We start from the raw sequence: 22,818 nt of genomic DNA, 5'->3' as shown, positions 1-22,818 counted from the left end.
ATCACGTATCGGGAATTTATAGCAATATCACCTTTATTGTAATAGCGGTAGAACAGTGTTTCTAATGTTCATTTGAGCGAACCCGTTCGAACCGAGCCATTCGGCAGACCCGACAAAAAGCATCGGGAATTTATAGCAATATTACCTTTATTGTAATGGCGTTACAACAGATTATGCCGTTCGGCAGACCCGACAAAAAAGTGAGTGTCATTTTTTTCCAGATGCTTCGTCCATGTTAATGTCATTGGCTTATACCCATATTTATGCATTAGTTTGATTGGATTTTAAATGCGGTCTACTATTAAACATCGACTAGTTACTCGTATATAGTAGGTAAGTAATAACAATATTTCTATCTTTAAATATACCTACATAAGGGACAAGATATCTACACACTATTTAATGTCTCGCGATAGTAATTTGAATAGAGGCTGTCAAAACCTACGAAGACTGGATTGAATTACGAAACGAAATGTAGGAATATTAAATTTCTCAAAATGTACAAGTCATTGATGCGTACAGTTAAATGATGCCTAAATAAAATAAACAGTTGTAGATGACTGCGCTTTTATTTCCAGCCCAGAATGTTAGTTTGTTCCTGGAATTCATTGTGATTTGATGGACTGAAATGTTTCTGACTAATCTACTACGTCCACACACTATGAACGAAATTAACCGCATGACAAGACCCAAGCATAAATGGGTTAATTTAATGACTCGGTGATCAATGGTATCATTCTTATTTTCTAACTGGTATGGTACCTATACAGTACCTACTGCGCGTGGCTAGACATATTGGATCCATGTATATGTAAATCAGAGCTGGAAATTAAACCGGAACCGAACCCTGGACCCAGTATCCAGAATCGTTGGAACCCTAATCACTAAGAATGTCAGGGCTCCATATGTTTCCCTTCACCCGGTAAGAATATTTAGGTATATACACGCCTATTTGTGAGTTTAAAAATTAAAATAAAATATTCACAATATTTATTTAGCTGTGTATTTATCGACTGTGTTTAGAAAAAAGAGCGTAACCCTCGATTTTTCGAAAAGTGCTTTTATTAGATAATAACAATGTATACAACTAAATACACGTTCTATAAAAAGGAAGCAAGCCGCAAATGCCGAATTATTATCTAAATTCAGGTTTTAATTGAGCTTTAATTAAGTTTTAATTCAAGGAAAAAAGCATTTACCCTCAATTTTAATGAATTTTCTGTAATAACTTCTTTGACTATTATTAGATCGAAAATATATTACACCAAATTATCAATCATCATGCACCCAATGTCTATGCCTATTTTTTAAAAAATATTAAGCCAAAATCATTCAAAAAACGTTTTTTGCCCCTCCTGTAAAATTTGTTCTGTGGGGGGTTACGCCCTTTTTCCTAGACATGGTCATTATGTTTAGATTGTATTTTTACGACCCGGAACCGAACTCCATTCATTTTCTTCACTAGAAACGAACCCAAAACATTTTTTTTCTTATAGGTTCTAACAATCCTGATAAAAATCACACAACGATGACTTAGGTATATATAATGTGAGATGCACTAATTTACATATAAATACACACATGATTCATCTATTTTAATTAACTTTGCTAATTAATTCTTTGCTTACATTATCACCAAATGAACTAATCATCCATCATCAGAAATCAAATAATTTTTATTATTCACATATTTTTTAAATGCACATAATCATAATTTCCCATCAATTTACCTTAATTTCCATTGCAGTTAATTCGTTATAAAATTGTTTATTGACGGTTTTAAAAAACACATTCTTATTATTTTTCGTTATATTGTATCGATGGTAACCGGCCCACAAACTAAACGGCTTGTTGTTAAATTTAAACAGCTGGTAGAATCACATCAGTACAACATATCGACTGAATAACATCAGTGCTGAATGTGGAGACTATGTTTGAAAGGTGAATGCTCTTAAAATGGAAGATTGGTGAAGAAATATTAATGATGATGAAACTGACCAATGAGAGCCTAATTAAAACAAATAATTACAAGATAAAAAGAACTTTTTATATGCCACGTTTTTAAATTTTCTGTTGAATTAATTATTATTATCATATTATATTCTATGTATTAATAATTTTGTACAAATAAGGCAATTGTCAACAAATATTTTTTTTGCTATTTTGCAACAAACAAATATAGAATACTGAAATGTCATTTTGATTTCCACAGTAACGCACGGAGATATTAATAATTTAGTTGCAAGGACTACCTCCTTAGCAACCAATAATAGTGGATTGGATTACGTATTTCTTCCGAAATAACTTTTCATACGAAACAGAATTAACTGAAAATTAATTCAATTCTACTTAAAGATGGCTAAAAGTATTAAAAGAATGCATTGGCATCGTGTTCTGATATATTCTAAAAGTTTCAAATGTCTAGCTAGTCGGGAAGTTAGTTACAAATCGATTGCAAGATTTGTTAAACAACCACCGGAAAAACAATAATACGAGCTAAGAAAAACGTGGTAAAATGGAATTAAATGTAGGTATATACCTACATCCTAAATAGGAACAAAATAACAAAGCTTGATTACTTTACTAAGCATATCATAATAATTTGACTTATTATGTGTATTATGATAGTAAGTGAATATTTCACACAATCGTTTTATAATAATATTTAGCGTCTAGTGAAACTAGCACATTAAATCTCTTAAAAAATCGTTGTTTAAACTAGTTTAAATTTTATTCAATTATTTACATTATTAGGAAACACTAATGATATACTATAGTGGTCAATTTTATTAATAGAAAATTTGCCCAAAGATCGTGTACGTAACATTCGCCCACTAAAAAATTCTTCAAAATTCATTGGTAAGGGACTGATAATTGGCAGCCTATAATAATTATACTTTTATGTATTTTCGTAAGAACGAATTACACCAAGAACTTTTAATAGATTGATTATGACACTGATCGTAAAACATTGGTAGAAAATGTAGAAATGCATTTTAATATCCTGCATAAGTGGGTAGAAGGTGCGAGGTCGTGTCTGTAAGCTAGGAAATTTGTAATAATTCATACACCTACGTACATATATGCACTACCTTTAAGTTCTAAAATAATTGGGTTTCAACATAATTGTTTGTACATTAACAACGTATTCACTTGTTGCTTATCCGTGTATCGTATCATTGTTGAAATACATTTTGGACGAGCAAATGTTGCGTTGTTCATGTTAAAATATGAGACAGATAATATACGCAACGTCGATCGTCGATCTATAGGTTTTTCGCGTCATATCAAAGGGGTGATACGCAGTGTTGCCAACTGTCATTCACAAAAATATGATAGTGTAAGAAAACCAACTAAATGGAAATTTTTTACAAATAAAAATGGCTAGAAACTAATTTTTAAAAATAAGTCATCATTACATTCAGTCATTATTATATTCACATGGTTTTTTGAAAACAACGAAACAAGACGTATTTATTGTTTGACAACCAATAAATACATCACACAGCTAAAAACCATTGAATGTACAAACTAAAATATTGTATGTTACATTTATTTTATATAATATACATAACTTGAAAACGCCTTAGACCTATACATGCTAGAAAAATCTTTTTTGAAAAAATACGACGCCCGACGGGACTTGAACCTGTAACCACTGGATTCATACCGTATCGTTGGATTATGATGATTTGATACACATATATTATGCAACAAGTGGATACCAGCATTTTTTTTAAATGTCTTCCCATAAATTTTCGTATCCAAAAATGTATTGTCTTGAGTCGTGGGTAGAATGTGTCCCCTAGCAGTATGTGAAGGGCTAAAATTAAAAGGTTAAAAAACTTGATTGTAAAACTAATAGGGAAAATCGTATCATGGCAATCCTTAATCTATTTAAGTAGGTATTTGTTTCTCAGATTCGGCTAACGTGGTCTTCCACATTGAATGAAATTAACTACATAATACATACATACATAAATACATCTGGCTAAAATTTGACGGCGGATCTTCGTTTCGTGTGGATTAACAGCTGACATGTTGGAGTTATAAATAGACTATGACCAAAAAAATAAACATGAATCGTAACGAGAACTACAGATATTTTAACTTCTCCATCAGCATTTTCCAATTAAATATAGGAAACAATAAAATTACGGAACCTTTTTTTATTTTGCATAATAATATAAGAAAACGCCGTACTTACTTAATTATTTTTAGAGTTGTCACTTATTATAAAAACATGGCGCAGCTGCAAAAAATCTTTGTTCAAGGTCAAATTACATTTTCTTAATTTCTTCCAAGATGGATTAAAATAGTGAAAGGTTTACATAAATATATACACAGCGCACGTAACGACGTTGTGATTACTACGTGAAAATTACGAACACTGAGGACAGTTTCCTGGAGAAAACGGAGCGTCACCAATAGCGGTTTTAGCGTCGACTCCTACTATTTAGTTAGGTCATGGCCCCCACATCCTGAAGCGGCCCCCTAGGTCAGGATCGTTGTCGGGCCCCCACCTTTCGCTAAGGTAAAATCATCATCATCAGGGGCGCGACAACCCGGTGTGGGTCCTGGTCTCCTCCAACAGCTCCCTCCACCTGTCCCTATCCAGTGTGGCCGTTTTCCAATTTGGTACCCCCAGAATACGGCAGTCACTGGCAGCTCCATCTAACCAGCGAATCTTTGGCCTCTCTCTTCTTCTACGTCCTATTGGATTGCTGGACATCACTCTCTTTGCCGGTTCATTGTCATTCATACGGTGCACATGACCAAGCCATCGCAGTCTCCCAATCTTAATTGATTGAACTGCGCTGCAATCTTCGTACAGCCCGTAGAGCTCAGCATTATATCTTCTCCTCCAATTGGTGCCATCCCTGATCGGTCCATATATACGGCGGAGAATTTTTCTTTCAAAGATGCTAAGGTAAACACAGACGCTTTATAGAAACGTTTTCCAAATGATATTCCAGGTAAAATTAAGGGTATTCAGTGCATATTTTGTATTTTTGTATTTTTCAATAAATTCATTTATGTTATGAAGTTTGCGAATATCGACACACAATATTCCAAATTTGCATCACACAATAACATATTTTAAAATGGTAATATTGTTAAAGTAAGATAGCTCCGCATGCGACTTTTTTACCATTAGAGCAAATTTGTGATGTGTGTTTATTTCACTTGATAATGTAGACGCGCCACGCGGGCCCCCCAGGCTAGAGCCCTGTCAGCCCCTCCCTTGTGGGGGCCATGATTTAGGTAGTTAGGTACAATCGATGTAATTTCCAGGTTATGGGTTACAATAATTTCAAATGCAATTAAGTTTGTTTCATAAAAGTGTCCCGTCCTGAATATTATCTAGTGACTGGTCTGCCAAATATAGATGCAGTGCGTAATTAGTTACCTACAATTTGTGAAACTTCCAGTGCATAGTTTTTAAAATACTTTCCTCGGAACCCTTACCTCACGAAACCCCATTTAGGAAACACATATCCAGTTCAATAGGTACCTTTTTTTAATGTAAACCGTATTTTAGTTTGTATGCGTTATTCTTTACTAATTGTATATTCTTCACTTGACCATTATTATAAGCATACGACAAATAATATTTAAAACAGAGACTTGAGATTCGGTACACATACATATGCCACTGTGGGACAAAGCATGAAATTTAAATTTAATCGCGGTTCAGTGATCCAAACATGTGGTCCCACACCATATGATTATATAGACGTTAGTTATATAATTGAAGACATGAGAATGAAAACTATAGAAAGACCAAATATTGAATTTTACATGATAGCCTATAAACTGATTTAAAAAATATGTGTGATTCAAAAAGTGAATGTAACGTGATAGTTAAAATGGTTTTGAACATGTTATAATAAACATGATTAAATATCTGCAGATACATATCTTTTTATCAATTACATTGTGTTTGATCTTTATCCTGTTTTCAATATCAATGTTATTATTTTATTTTTATAGGAGAGCATATAAACTGATTTAAAAAATATGTGTGATCTTAATTATCATTCAAAAAGTGAATATGATAGTTAAAGTGGTTTTGAACATTTTATTATAAAAATAATTAAATATTTGCAGGTTGGTCTTTATCCTGTTTTCAATATCAATTTTATGATTTTATTTTTAAATACTAAGTAAATGAATATTAATTCCGTTTTTTGGCTTATTTATTTTTATAAATGTTTTTTTATCACTTATAAGTAAAAATGTTACACAATATGAGTATCAAAAATATTTTTCATTCATTTTGGGGATCAACATCATCAACATTTTCGCCGGTCGTTTTTTAGTCTTCCTAAGACGACGAGGAGTACTAATTTCTTCTTCCTCACTTTCTAAGATGTACTCAGAGTCACTATCTTCCATATTCTTGAACATATCAAGATTAAGAAGACACTTTTGAATTAACAGCTTACAAAAATATCACTGACGTTCGACTTATAATGAAAACGAGATATAAATGGTTTATATATCTTTCTCATTCTATGTGAAGTTAGCTTTTAGCTGAATTTGATACCACTTTTTTGTGGCAAAAGTAGGAGTTCTCGAACTCACCGATAGAGGTTTTTTTTAATATGAAATTACCGAAAAACCGTTTCTAGACTTTTTGGTTTATATCCTGTTCTCATTCTCGGGTCTTCAATTTTTTTACATTTAAAATATATGTATCATCTTGATTGACCTTACTATGATGTCTTATTATTTGTACCTATCGTATCAATACGCGAAGACGTTTACCTTCCTTATTTCAGCCCCCATATAGGTATTAGGTATATAGAGTTATTTTTTAATAAATTTGTTTCAATTTATTTATTTGGTTTGGTTATCAGCTGATTCGTTTATTGAGTCAGTGTTATCTCGAAATCCGATAAAAAATTAAAGAATTATTTGATAACAATTACAAAATTAACAAAACATACATTACTATCACGTAGTACAAGTTGGTACTACGTGACGGTAATAGATTCTTGAAATATTATGTGCACAGTGCTGCATAACATATCAGGTAGAGTTGGTAGAACCGCCTTAAAAGTTCCGTTCCGGATTGGGTTACATCAAATCAAAAATCGGAACCTCGGTTACATGGTTCGATTTCCGTTCTAAAACCAATATACCTACTTACTTACCTAATATTACCTAGTCACATGTATTCTGTGAATTTAGTAAAATTTTAAAATTGAAAAATTAGTTGTAATGTAAGTAAGTAGGTGTATATCATTTTTCAAGATATCTTTACCAGGTGAAGCATATGGACACCACAATGAGTATAACACCACCCCAATAAAAAGACAATAGTGTCAATATCCAAGTGTAGATACCGTTGATGCACTGTGTCTTGGGTCAACGTCTTATAAATATGAGTGTAATCATAATTATTGTTAATAAAGAACTATTCTATATTCTATCAATAAAATAACAAATTTTAGAAAATAAACTAAAACCCACCGCCCATAATGACGGCTGGCCGATGCAACGCGACTCAATTAGCCAAAACGGTCGGTCGGTGGGCTAACCACCAAACGTTGCCGACGCACAGTGATCTTCTCTTACCTCAGTGCGTACCATACCGTGTCATATCCCTCTACATCTCTTTCCATATCCAGACAGTACCTACACAATCTAAGCTACGCTTGGATATGGTCATCTACCGGCCTCGAGGTGCACCAGCCGGTCATCGTCATGGGCGGTGGCTCTTAGTAAATATTTCAGTCATTCATACTACAATTTATGAGTAGGTACCTAGGTAATATCACCAATATTGTAATCATTTCATATAAATATAAACACTTTTTAAATGTTTACTGAAAAGTCAATGAATGAATGTAAGCATACTAATGTTATCATTTCCCTGTCTTATCAATTTACCACAATCAACAAAATTATTCATTTTGCAATAAAACTAGTTAATCGTCACACTCACAGATAAGAATGATATCACTGGTATCTACAAAACAGGTACTTAATACATTTTCTCAATATTGTCAGTCGTTCATTATTCAAGTATAAATTTAAGCTAGTTAATTACGTATTTAATGAATGATAATCATGATAATACCCACTTATTGAAACATTTGTCATTATTTAAAATGAAACATTTTTAATAGATTTCGTAGAACAAGAAGCAATATGTGTGAAAGGAGAAGTGCAAATAGAGTTGCCACTCTATAACTTTGCACTCCGGCTCCAAGATGACAATGGTGTAATATATTCTAATCTTTTTACATATATCTATCATTTTTTTTATTACTACATAATATATTAATACAAATGAATATCATTTTGATCTGATTTTATGCGAGGTAATCAGGCACACCCACATAACACCATAATAATATCATAACCATAACACCATCATAACACCCACGCTGGCCGCGTGGCTTAAGCGCCGGTCTATAGAGTCAAGATCCCAGGTTCGAATCCTGGGTCTGGCAAGTACACATATTGTTTTTCAATTTGTGTATGAGTCAGAAGTATGGACTTAATAGGTTGAGCAAGTGGCTGACATCCATTTCTCGTAAAAATAAAATCTGTTAATACAAACCTCCACTATGTGGAGGCCCATATGATCATATTAGGATCGGACATGGTAAAAAAAACAGGCAAAGAGGCGGATCAGTGTTTAGTAAAAAGTGCGTTATAAAGTTATAAGGCGTAGGTATATTCTACCTAAATACTTCCAGAATCGGCATTCCAGATGCGAATTTCCATAGTTATATTTCGGAATAATTACGACGTTCCGTAAATTTTCAAGTTACCTGAAATGATGAGTGGTATTACACCAATCAGGCCCAGAGTTAGATTTATTGATGCTCTAAAACTAGGCGAATAAAAAAATCGAATGCCGTCTTTACAACTCTATAACTGTAAGACTACATATAATAAACATATTAAAGTCTTCATATTAAGTAGACAACCAATGCGGTGTTGGAGCTGTAGATTGAATATTTTATGTGTGAACCGATCGATTTCCAATTCAGGTCAGCCATTAAATAATAAAATAATTAAATGGGACATTGAAATTAATTATGCAGTGGCTACCTACTTTACCACCTGACAGTTATTTTGTGTGTTTGACATCCAATCATAAATTAATTAGGAATTGAAATTCATTTTTTACCCAGCCAGTCCTTTCGAGAACTTTCTATTCCTTAGTAATACTGCCTCAAACTCCGTGTATTATCAAATTATCTCAAATTGTCACCCCGTTTTCAACTTGATGTTAGGGACAAATTACTTTTTTGAATTGATATCGGAGTCGTGAGTTGAGTAGTAAAATGTCCCGTAATTGTAGAGGTCACACAACGAATATAAATATAACACATAAAAAGTTGATACTTACATGCGTAGACAGATGTTTAAATTAGTAAGTAAGTCAGGCGATACGTAGCATCTATCAACGGTTAAAAAGCTTGTAAATATAATAAAAGAGGGGAAATTAGCCATTGTCAATGGTAGAAAAAAAATGTCAAAACAATTTTCAAGTCGAAATTTTATTTTGACGCTGGTCCTGGATTTGTATTAGAAATAATTATTGACAACACTTACCAAGGGCGGATAATGATATTCTATGCATAGATGGATCAATATTAGCACTAGTGAGATAGGTGACACTGAAGCGGAAGGAAGCCAAAAAAAGAGTGTTAAATTCACAAGACGATGCGCATTCATCATCAGTGGCAGATTTAGGAGCGTAAAGGCCCGACTGACTGAAAGATTTTGAAGACCCACGATAAAAATAAAATAAAACAACAAAAAATCTAGTAAAAATATCAATATACATAATATCTCTTTCATGGAATCAAATCCTTTACTATTCTTTTTTATCTTCTTTCTTTTAACCATGTCCGATCCTAATGGGATCATACGGGCCTCCACAGAGTGGAGGTTTGTATTAACAGATTTTTGTTTTAACTATAAATAAGTAATTGATGATAAGATGACAAATATTAGTGGCTTATTTTTTGTCTACAAATACGTATATGTTTGAATTGTTATATATGGACATGGTGCCCTTTGATGTTAGTTACAAGGATTTTTTTATTATTTCGGTAATATTATATATTTAATTTGTGAGAAATACGCATCCTTTTTGATATATTGGTATATTCTATTAATTGTAACAACTGTGTAGCGTAAACTTTGCTTCTTTGAACAAGCTTTGTACCATGTCAGTCGTAGTGATTCAAATTATGCACAAAACTCTTGTATTCGGCGCTCTTGTTTAAATTACAATATGTATTTCTCCACCGTTGGTCCTTTCAATAATTCACATGTTCCATTTAAACGCGCTATCTCCAAAATTTTGTTTAATTGACATTAATCTAATTTTAAATGTATTTATGTTTTTTCCCTTTCTTATTAAGTTATTATTCTCTTTTTCTGTTCTATCTTAGATTACTCATATTATGACGTATAAATTTCAATAATTATTCTTAACACGCATAATAATTATTTATACTTTAAAAAGGTTCTTTGTTCTAATAGTAATTTCATTATATGTTATGTTCTTCTTTAACTATATTATAATAATTTATATATGAAAACTTTGCTAGTTGCAATATCTTTTCTCTAATCTATTTTTATGCATATTTGTAATCAATTTTACTGTTTGTTTTCCTTAAGAGCGTAGGTACTTCAGTGAAACGGCAAATAATTTTCAACAGTAGGTACGACGAAATTTCTCACTAGTCGCCAATCGGTGACCGACCGTCGATTTGTTTTGTCATGGCGTCGGATGAAAATATTCTTAAATCGTGTAAAGATGACTAAGAAACTTTACGTATGTACCTAAAAAAGAAAACATGTCAATGAATATACTATTATTATTAGTAATTTAACAATAAACATAACATTAAATGGACGCATGTTGGATTTTTATGACAAATTATATTTCGTTCGGCACGCGTCATTTGCACAATCCGCGCATCGCCTAGTCATGATCTTTTTAGACCATGCCTCAACTGAAGTAATAAATAAAATAAAATGTTTCGATACAAAATCTACAGGTGTTGTTCATCATCATATGCGCCGCGCACCAAGTTATAGCGAAGGTATTGATTTAACTCTATACTACGACGTATATAATACGGGTATACTCAATAAGTCAATATCCACTGCATCACAATAAAATTTTAAAGATTTATAACTAACGGCGAGTAAATGTCTTTCTTAATAAATGTTGTTATAAAAAATAGAAATTTAATATAATATAATGTGGTTACGACATAATAATATTAATAAAGTTTTATAAGATAACAGTGTGCACTCGAAGCAAAGTACAATAACTTTTATCGGGACAGCATACCAGTAGGTAACGATGTGAACTGTGGTGAACCGCAAGAGCGACAGATTATTTCAATTTAACCGCAAATGAATAAAACACTTAAAATAGATTTAAGTCAGAAACTCTTCGTTAACTTTAAAAAATAGGTAAAGTGAATTTTGTCAACCGTTTCAAAATGATTTAATAATAATTAATTAAAAATACATACTGACAACAAGACGTGTGGACACTGTTATTAAATAATGAATATAAATATTGTATAAGATTGACACAACGGAGAATAAAGATTACAAGAAGAGATTGTTGACAATTTTGGAAGTATGATAATGACAAACATCTCCCAAGCATTATACTTAAATGAATTTCGAATATCAATGATATACCTAATATGATGGTAGATCCCAGAACAGATAATAAATAGAATACCGATAGGCTATATATTCAATACGCTGCATGTTGATGCAGTGTTTTGAATGTTGAGTGTCCTACGAAGAATGAAGCACGCATTATGCACGTGTAATATTGTGTGTAATACACCAACATTAAATGAGCGTAAATGCATAAACCGAGGGCAGTTTTCAGTATTCGACGTAAAACGTATTCTTGACACGTGTGTAAGTTTAGCCCGGATTCTTCCTTACTCGAGTTGGTTACCTGCTATCGCCTTACCCGTTATGTATTTCAGTTCCCATTATTTTTGAGTTCCCTGTGGTAGATATTAAATCGATATACGTATGGCAGGCGCGCACACAGCAAAATGGTTCGGAGGGGACTGAGGGGAGGTTAATTTCCAAAAAAATATCCATATTATTTTTTTAAATGATCTTTAATGCGGCGTGAATGGATGGGGATAAAAAATCTAGCAGGTACCTACCATTGACTTTGCTCCGCCTACTACTCAAAATATTAATTACTCAGTATATTAATTGTTCATTCGGTATATCTGTCTACTTTTTAGTCACGCAGACGAAGTCACAAGTTATCGGTGCAAAACCGTTCATCGAAATAAATGAAAATATACAATAATATTAATTTGAATATTTAAAAAACACGTGAACTTTTTACTGGGTGTTGGCCAAGTGAGTGAGAGCTTTTTCAGGCATTTGAAAGCTTTTAGATGTCTAATAAAATACTTACGTTACCAGCAGTGCTTGTAACATAAAATTTTAATGAAGGCACAATAATAAATAATACATAAATATTAGAAATTATATTGTTCTGCAGTGAGCATAATAATATATTACATTTCTTTTATCTTACAAATTATGAATTAGAGATAGCAATATTAACAATTCGCAAATATTATTTTTAATGTTATATTCTTTAGTATATTTTTGCGTTGACGTTTTGAAGTCACTGCATTTTTTTGTACATTTTTTTTCCCAAATAAGTATAATATTTTATAAATCGTCATATACATGCACTTATTCACAATAAACAATAATGGATGCCATCTGAAATATGGCTATGGCAATCGCAATATTTTACAATAACTACCTACTTAACTGTATAAAAATGTTAATCTGGTATTATAGCCAACACTGGCATTTCGTCCATTGTATTTCTTTTAAAGGTGTGTTTGGATTTCAATTAAGTATATGGTTTTGAGAGAGTCATTTTATTTAATGGTTTGGGTTATTCATGACATGGTGGTATTCAGTGACGGTTGTTTAAGGCATCTGTAGCCCCCCAAATCGTGGATTAATTAAAACCAATTTATAATATTAGTTGTATTACATTTTAATATTTCATGAGGTACATATTTGTTTGTATTTTATTCAGATTTAACCGTTAATTACGCGGTGTTGTCTTTCAGCAACAAACTGTATTATATTCTTTGTGTGAATGAAATTTTATTTAAACACTTGCAGCTCTCTGCAGTTGACAAAATGTACTGATAAAATGGTTATAGATTTTATTCCCAGGTCCCACTGTTAATTTATATCAACATTAGATGTGGTCGATTGCATTTAAGGGTTAAAGACTCTGTTTCCAAAGTTAACCTGTCGATAAGCCGCCACTGAGCATTACAAATACAGTAATAATTATTGGGTTATGCTGCAATGTTATTTTTACATAAGGGAAACCATAATGACGTAATGCTACTAGCGATACAATACAAAACAAGCAATTTAATACAAGTATCAAAAAATAATAAGACGAAAAATTTTAAGATTTAAAAAAAAACCGTTACAAAATTGCATTCGTTGAAAAGCCTCATATTATTAATAATTTGTATTTTATGATTTTATAATATATTTCTTTAATTTACAGTTTTAATTTTTTTTTTTAAAAATGACGTATTTTTTAAAAATAAACTAAAAACGTGTACAAATCGAAACCTTATTATATCAAATCGAGCTTCGGTATGATCTTCGATTCGATATCGATTACCAGAATATTAAATTCCATGCTTAGTATCATGCCGCTTAAACCTTACAAAATTAAAAATACGCACCGTTTTAGGATTTCAGAAACGACTAAGCGAGCGCCTCCCACACTTTAAGAAAAGCGCTAAAGGTAATATTATAATATCAAACGACGAAAATCTCTTTGTGGTACTTGGGTACAGCAATATTACAACGGGAACAATGGTATGGCATTTCAGTGGGTAGGTTTGTGGTTCGTACAGAAATTAATATGGACGTGATATCTAGATAATATATTATACCACCATGTTCAGAAACGTATTAATACAAATACAAATATATATTTGATATGGATTTTTATTTGATACGAATATGAAAAACGAGAGATTCTACGTTCTACGCAATTTTCTTCTCCTTCCCAAATTAAGACTTAGATAATTAAGACTAATTGGAAATTCCTGTTTTATTGTTATAATATTTTTTCCAGTTCTCATACCATCACGCCTCGGATAAATGCATTGAGATAAAAGAACGGATCATGCTAGAAATTTCATTATATATTATAATAATTACAAACGCTAAGTAGAATTCTATTTTCAAGGCGTGTAAGTATTACTAATTACTATACTACTAATTAGTTAGTATATACCACATGATATTGTATGGGTATCTCAAATTCAAAATACATATTATAAGTAGGATTGTTGGTAACATAATTTTAGGAAAATATTGAAATATGCCTTATATAGATTTATTAATAAAACAACAGGCATTAGCTTTCATTATTTTGACATATTGCAGGTAGAGAGTTTGTGATTTCTCGACTTTATTCGATTCTACGGAATCGAGAATTTTCGAATACCTACAAGAATATTTGATTCACAAGATCTTGAGACTTCACCTTTTTTCGAGAGAAAAAATATTTGTGAATGCCAACAAAAAATTGATTCGAAATTAAAAAAGTCGATGGCATTTTTTATTTCTTCCTCCCATTTTTTTTAATCCACCAAGAATCAAAGACTAGTCATTTATTTAGTCTTGATAAAAAAGCTCTCCGAAAATCCTGAGATTTTTTCTCACCATACTGCTAAGAGAATCTCGAAAACCTAAAATTCTCATTCACAATTTCTCGAGAAATGGGATTCTTGAAATTTCTGAAATAATACTCTGGGGAAAGGAGAATCAACTTTTCTCATGTTTTTTCGATGCGATAAATCTCAATCACGACCTGTAACTGCAGGTACCTAGCTGTTATTTCAATGAAAAGAAACAAAAGTCAACAACATGAAATTGAGATGACTTTAAAACATAATTATGGTGATACGTCAATGTACCTATTGATTTTCTTGAAATATACCTATTAAGAATGAAAAAATTACTTACCTTACAACTAACTATCACCCTGTCCCTTATTAATAAACAGTAAATCTAATACAGTCAGCAACGCCAACAAATCAATTTTGCACTCTACAATAAATAATATTATTCAATTATATCCATTTTTGTTGACATTACAGATATTGTGAACTGCTAAGCTATTATGATTAAAAATTATTATATAACATTTTTTCCTTTCGCTGCATTTTTATTTATAAATTCACACCAATATCGTTTCGATATAATATTAAATCTAGGAAAAATTAAGTATTGTATAATGTAAGATTTTTTTTGCTAACTAATTAATCATCTACGATCCATAATTCATTATGCACATGTTTGTTTACAATATTATAAAGTTCATTTCAAGAACAAAATTATTATAAAGACGCATTTAAATGATTCATTGAGAGTTAAGCAAAAGAATTCATAATATTTAGCAATTGCACATTTTACAATATTATTTATATGACAACGACGTATTCTAGGGTTCAGCTCATTGTTTAGTCATAATAATTTTATATAGTGTTTAAACAGCTGGTTAAAAAATTGAACAATACAAGGAAACAAGATTAACAAAGTCTTATATTCGTAATTTGAATTACACAATTATTCCAGACAACATTATCGAGGAAAGCCGAAAGGTCATCGTCGTGAATTTTTAACATTGTCGTTATCTTTTAACACTTTTCAATATCTTCTGTCATACAATGTGAACAAATACAAACAGTCTAACTAACGATAAGTAACTGCAGTAAAACCAGCGCTCGAAATAGGAAAGTTTATGAACCGGAGCGCTAGACAATTTCCGCAAATATTAAAGTATGTAAGTTTGTATGATGTATACTGGAGATGAGTTGGAAATACTGTCACCAGTTTGTGTACTCAAGTTTCGGATGAAACTACCCATACTCAGTATGTGTGGCCCAATAAACTTATTCCAAAAAACTTGTGATGATATCATCGCGATTCGCTGTTTTGTGCACTCGCCAGTTGGTAGACTTTCAACACTATTGACATTAAATGCGCGCAAACGAAATAGCACTTGAATATAGGTATATTTTAATTTATTAGTCTATTGCGTTCGAAGGTATGAATAATAGGTCATAAATTTTGTGTCGCGGCACAGTGGTGAGATGACGCAAATTCTTAGGCTTGTTATATGACCGTTCAAAATATGTTTAAAATTAAAAAAAAAAACACTGTTATTCATTTTTGTTAACAAGAATATTGTAACCTAACAGAAAAACAACTCAAAATTTAAAATTCTATAATACCTAAATGGGACTATTCGACAAGCGGAGCTCAGCGTATTATTAGCGATTCTATTGAAGCCGATACACAGTATAAGTTCCCTGAGCCGATACGTATTTCAAATACTAATATGGAGTTGGTTTTAGTTTCAGTTGAGTATGAAACATTTGTCGCATACGCACGCCAAACACTCTATATAGTATTCTAAATACTAGTAAGTATTTTGGAACAAGTTTCTATACTGAGTATTTTTTATACTGGTAGTAAGTATACTTAGTCTTCAAAATCGACCAGTTTTCCCATCTCTAATGTATACTTCATTTATACCTATCTAACTACCTTAGACGGACAAATACAATAACAGTCTGTAGACATTTGATACACACTACTACTCAAAATTTGGGCAGGCGACGTTTTTCAGCGGCGCAGGCGAAAAAAACAAAGTTTGTACGAAATATGCTGTTAAGCATGGTTATTATTTTTCGTAACTTTATCTGCCGCATATAAGCAATACACAGTTGTCTACCACCACGTGACGTCACTGCTTTGTACTTATAAAAATAATGTATTACTTATGATCATTTAATTAGAATAAAATAGTAATATCATACAATATCTCCAGACATTGAAGATGTCAGATGACGAATCTTGGAATATTAAAACAAAATCATATGGAACGGTAGAAAACTCATTTATTATAGTATTTAGTATATTAATAGTGCGTAAAAACAAAACAAAATCGTATTATTGTTTGTAGCAAAATGCGTGCACGACCTGTCAAATTATAAGTAAAAAATACATAAGTAAGCAACCAGGTTTGTGCCTCATTTAGTCACACCACTGTTTCTGAATCACGAACGGTAAGTACTGACACATAGGTACATAAGTTGATTATTTTTTTCGTAAACAAAAGACCCGGTAGAAAACTTACAATTGCCATTTAGTCATATACATACTTCTTTATAATATCGAGGGTATACTTGCAGAACGCATTAAGTGAGTTTTTGCTGTTTTTCTGTTTTAAATGCCAAAATTCTTAGAATTTTACGCTCTACGTTCTGGTAAAACGCACTTAGTCATAGGATATACTGGTAAGAAAATAGAAACTGCATTAAGTCATATTGTTATTTTTTTATACTGACAGAAAGCATTATATGACCTATAATGCGTTTTGTGTGTACAAAATACAGGACTTGTAACATGGCATATGCATTAAGTGTGACATAATGCATTCTGTCAGTACAAATTTTGTCAATAGATGTCACCATAGGGCATAGGCCATACCTTTGCAATTTTAATTCATCTGTCTTTAGTGATTAGTGAAACAATACATTGAACCATTTGAAGAATTTATTAGAATGGCTTCGTCTCAAAGAGCAAAACATAATATATTAAAGATGTGTTGGAGTTGTTCTTATGATCGCAAAAAAGATTACATTCTAAATGTTGAGATTGAAATTCCCGTTGATAGAAAACCAAGGAATGAAAAAAGGAAATCCAGACAAAACTAAAGAGTTATTTCTTTTTCAAGAGTGGACAAAAAGTCAGAGTCTGAAATATTTTTTTAGAGTACTTTACACATTTCAAATAGATCAGTAATTCACGCATTTAAAGAACAAGAAGACGTGGGAGTACAGTTTACGTTACACGATCGTAGAGGTAAACATCCCCCTATTCACAAAACAAGCAATGAAAATTTAATCCATATAAAGTCTCACATAGAATCCTTCCCGTTTATGGAGTCACTACACGAGAAAGGACATATATATATAAGGTAATATTTAGACAGTAAATTAACAATTTGCAAAATGTATAGCCTGTGGAAAGACTATTGACACAGATAACCTATCATAGAGTGTTCTGCAAAAATTATAATTTATCGTTTTTCAAACCAAAAAAGGACCAGTGCACATTTTGTAATAAATACAAAGTAAGTTGCCCCCAAGACATCATAATGGAAGAGGATTTTCAGAGTCATTTGAAAAGGAAAAATGAATGTCATTCTGAAAAAGAAAAAGATAAGGATATGTCTAATAATGAGTCCTTATTCATGACTGTAACATATGATCTTTAGAGTGTGTTACATATACCATCCACAGAGGTTTCACTGCTCTATTATAAAAGAAAATTAAATATGTTTAACTTAACTATTTACGAAGGTCCAAAGCCGAATAAAGGATTTTGTTTGGCTTGGACCGAAATAAATGGAAAACGAGGGAGTTGCGAAATAGGAAGTTGTCTCATGTGGTATCTCAAGCAGCTTCCATCGAGTGTAACTGAAATATCTTTCTTCTCCGATACATGCGGAGGCCATAATAGAAATTTGCAAGTATCTGCTCTTTTCTTGAATCTATGGAATGCGATTCTATGCATAGTGCCATAGAAAACAGGCAAAAGTTTGCATCGATTTATTGTGCCAATGACTAAATGATTTTTGAATGTCTCGTTTCATTTCGAAAAAGAAACCATACGAAGCAAGCGAGCTAAAATATACTGACTTTTATGACCTCAAATTTTTGTCGAATCAGTTAATAAAAAATAAAAACTTGGCGTAAATTGGCTAAAAATGAAATGTCTTAAATATGAAAAGGAAAAACCATTTACCATTCAATATAAATATAACTTTAGTGATGTGTACGAAACAATAAACGTTTTAAAAATTAGAAATGCTTCGCGTATCAACCAAATTTGTTTTGTAGAAATCGAAAACATTCCACAATTATAATATAAAAATCCATTAAAAATAAGTTGTGCCAAAAAAAAGGATTTGTGTGAAAAAAGTGTAATACTGGACATTTTTCATTGGTGGTTTCAACAATTATCTGCCGAGAATAACAGCCATCCAGACTTACTTCCGGAGCCCGATATAAATGATTCCGATGCCGAAAACGACAAATAATAATGAACATTCTTTTTTTTAATATTAATACTGATACTAATCTAATTGTTTTCATGAATAAGTGCAATGTGCAAGTGCAAGGAAATGCAAAGAATGTCAATCAGAATTAAGGCTAGTCGTAATATGTAGCATACTATCCAATCTGCATACCCTTCAGAGAAATGTTATTGTAGTTTACGGTAAATAATTTAATTCTAAAAAAAATCTGTTTAAAAATTATTGTGATTTATTATTATTTTCATTGTATTTTTTCTATATTTCTCTAATTTGAAATAAATAATGTTATTTTCACTAAAAATATTATTTTTATTTGTATTATTATGTACCAATCTAATCATTAACATAAATAAATATAACAATAATGCATTGTCATTTATCTAATAATATGTCAAAGTTAGCAAATAGTTACTGACAGAATGCATTATGTCAGCGGTCACTTACATTTACATTTTTAAAAAAATATCCATACAACTTATCAACATCAAATCTTATGTTTTGTATGCCAAAAAGGTTATTCTTTATAATGTAGAAAAAAAATATATAAAACATAAAACATTCTACGTGGGAGAAAGCTTTGAAAAAAAAATTAAGCTATTAATGCGATTATCTCAGAACTTGTTTTAATGACTTAATGCTTTCTGTCAGTATACCCTCGATATAATATATACCTATCAATATCTATTCGTAAATATTAATAATAAAAAATAACACTATTGTATTTTTACCACGGTTTTCTTAGCTAGTATTCATGTTTGTCCGGTGGTTGTTTATCCAGTACAAATCTTGCAATCGATTTTTGACTAACTTCCCGACTAGCTAGACATTTGAAACTTTTAGAATATATCAGAACACGATGCCAATGCATTCTTTTAATACTTTTAGCCATCTATAAGTAGAATTGAATTCATTTTCAGTTAATTCTGTTTTGTATGAAAAGTTATTTCGGAAGAAATCCGTAATCCAATCCACTATTATCGGTTGCTAAGGGGGTGGTCCTAGCAACTAAATTATTAATATATACGTGCGTTACTATGGAAATCAAAATGACATTTCAGTATTCTATATTTGTTTGTTTGTTGCAAAATAGCAAAAAAATGATTTGTTGAAAGTTTGTTGACAATTGCCTTATGTGTCCTAAATTATTAATACATAGAATTGTGAAGTTTATATGATTCAACAGAAAATTTAAAAACGTTGTAAGTATATAAAAAGTTATTTTTATCTTGTAATTATTATAAAATATACTTTCCTATTCGTTAATATATTGCATAAGTATTATGAATTAAATTGTTGGATACCAATGGCGAAGGGTGGGGGTAGACTGTGGGGATTTGACACAAATAGTGCAGGCATGGTTTAATTGAATTTTAAAAATTAACCCATACCATCTGCAATTTGTATTCTTGGTTCAATGAAAACAAGTAAGTATGAATATGATTGACAAAGTTTAATTTGCACTATTTATGTCGGACACCCACACCAAATCTCCACCCGTCACCACTGGTGGATACGTTAATCAAAAAATAAATTGCCAATATTATATTAAGTATTAAAAAATATTAACGGCACAGGAATTTCTTAAATCTTTACTAGTAGGTACTATCCAGGTTACCAACATTCGAAGAAAAATATAGATGTATGAGAATAAACATTTTGTAATTAATTATTTTATTCGTATTAATTAAAATAAAACATAATAAGTACTTAGTACTTATTCCCACATTCTCCATAATGTCCGCTTCAATGAGACATTGTCAACTGGGTAATAATTTATTTATTCAATATTTCGTAATAACAGGGCGTAATACGTATTTAGCAAACAAAAAAATATTTAAAAAAAAAAATGTAAATGTAAGTAGGTACTTACTTTAATAGCTTTGATGAGAAGTATCCCGTATATATTGTATTTTACAATTTTGGATGATACCTACATACACAGTGTGTTATTCAAAATATACTTGCAAAAAAAAAACTTTTTAACTGTCACTAAACGTTCACTTTAAAATATGTATATCTCTTAAAAATTAACTGTGTACCTACGCGTTTTGTTAAACATAAAGAAAATTGCGTTAAAATTATTAATAAAAACGCACGAGAGAGTCAATATTTAATACATATTATTTACAAAACACGATATAAATCATAATAACATGTTAAAATACATGCATATATGAAAATCAAAACAAAAGAAATTCTAGACAGAATCTTACAAGCGACACGACCGCCCCTTACAAAGTTTAGTCTCATACTGATATGGAAAGTCTAATCTAATAGGAATCTGCTTGAATTCTGTTATATAGCTTACAGCAGTGAAGTAAACGATGCCAGCGTGTATATTATGTTATGATATTATATTATATATGTGTAGATATTTATATATTCTATATACACGACGAAACCTAATAAAAATGAATGACTAACAAGTATCTGCTTATTTCTTTTGAATAATGTTTTACTGTTTACTCTATTTGTGGATATATATAGGTATATAATATATATGTATATATAATATATATCAGTCTATAGTAAAATAAATTCGCAATGTGTATATTCATTTGAAATATTTTGTATTTTAATAAAATTAAAATTAAATTGGCTCCATATTTAACTTAATGTTTATTTTTAAAATTCCATTTTTCACGATATTAAATTGTTAGGTATTCATTTATTTATACATACCTACTAAATAATTATTATTGATAGAATATGCTTAACATGCATACCTAACAGTTGTATTTCATATTCTTGTACCTCTGTACAATATTTTAAATCTAATGCCGAAAAGTACATAGATAGGTATACATTTCCGTGACGATGACTACCGATTTTTTTTCAAATTCAAAAGGTACCTACCATCCTACATACCTATACTATTTTTGAATGATCAATACTTTTTAATTCTCAAGCCCATTATTAATTTTAACGGAGAATTTCATAATATTAGAGTACACATATTATAAAATGTAGTTCCTTTGGTATATGTTGGTACCTTCAAGTGTAAATTGTCACAAACACGTCTACAGTCTACACTTTCTGCAATTTAGTGCGGGCATGGCCGGCCATAGAAAATGAGCGTGTATACACGCTGTACTTTAGACTAACTGCGGACCTGTTAATTACTAATTAATTACCACATTTAAATAACATGCTAATTATATCTAATGGGCAACGCAATAGTTGCGTTGGACGCACGTAATGAGATAATTATACAAGCCCCGATCATTCTTCCACAACACAACCATCTTTAAGTAAAATAATACAAGTCTACGCTTACGACAATGGTCTAATAATTATCGTAAGCGTTTCTAGGACGTCGTAATAATTTAGTAAAATTTTCATACCTAGATACTTTAATGCTTAATTAACTTCGGAAAAAATACCATATTTTTCGTAGAATAGTTATTATTACTTTTTAAATAACTATAATATACCTGGAGGATAACTATAATGGATAACTAACTATAAAGGATAACTATAGGATAACTATAATATGCCCACGGTGGCCGCGCGGCTTAAGCGTTTTACTATGACGCCGTAGGTCCCAGGTTCGAATCCTGGGTCTGGCAAGTACACATATTGTTTTCCAATTTATGGGTGTCAGG

The 22,818-nt window shown here is 31.3% G+C and overlaps 1 protein-coding gene across 12 annotated transcripts in view; it reads right to left on the bottom strand.

Moving 5' to 3' along the window:
• LOC147067319 (uncharacterized) overlaps positions 1–21,466 on the bottom strand; it is a 64,298-nt gene extending 42,832 nt beyond the window's left edge. For 5 of the 12 annotated variants that reach the window (XM_085954784.1, XM_085954785.1, XM_085954786.1 and 2 more), the window contains exon 1: positions 21,084–21,466. The gene's annotated coding sequence lies outside the window, so the exon portion shown is untranslated. The remainder of the gene's footprint in view (positions 1–21,083) is intronic. The other 7 variants (XM_085954791.1, XM_085954793.1, XM_085954795.1 and 4 more) reach the window with 4 other exon arrangements.
• Positions 21,467–22,818: the final 1,352 nt, after the last annotated feature.

The sequence above is a fragment of the Rhyacophila brunnea genome, unplaced genomic scaffold (assembly GCF_057557595.1).
Source record: "Rhyacophila brunnea isolate RB1 unplaced genomic scaffold, BYU_Rbru_1.0 scaffold_4, whole genome shotgun sequence".
NCBI classification, from domain to species: Eukaryota; Metazoa; Arthropoda; class Insecta; order Trichoptera; family Rhyacophilidae; genus Rhyacophila; species Rhyacophila brunnea.
The sequence above is the reverse complement of the archived record's forward strand: the minus strand, read 5'-3'. Positions and strand labels throughout refer to the sequence as shown.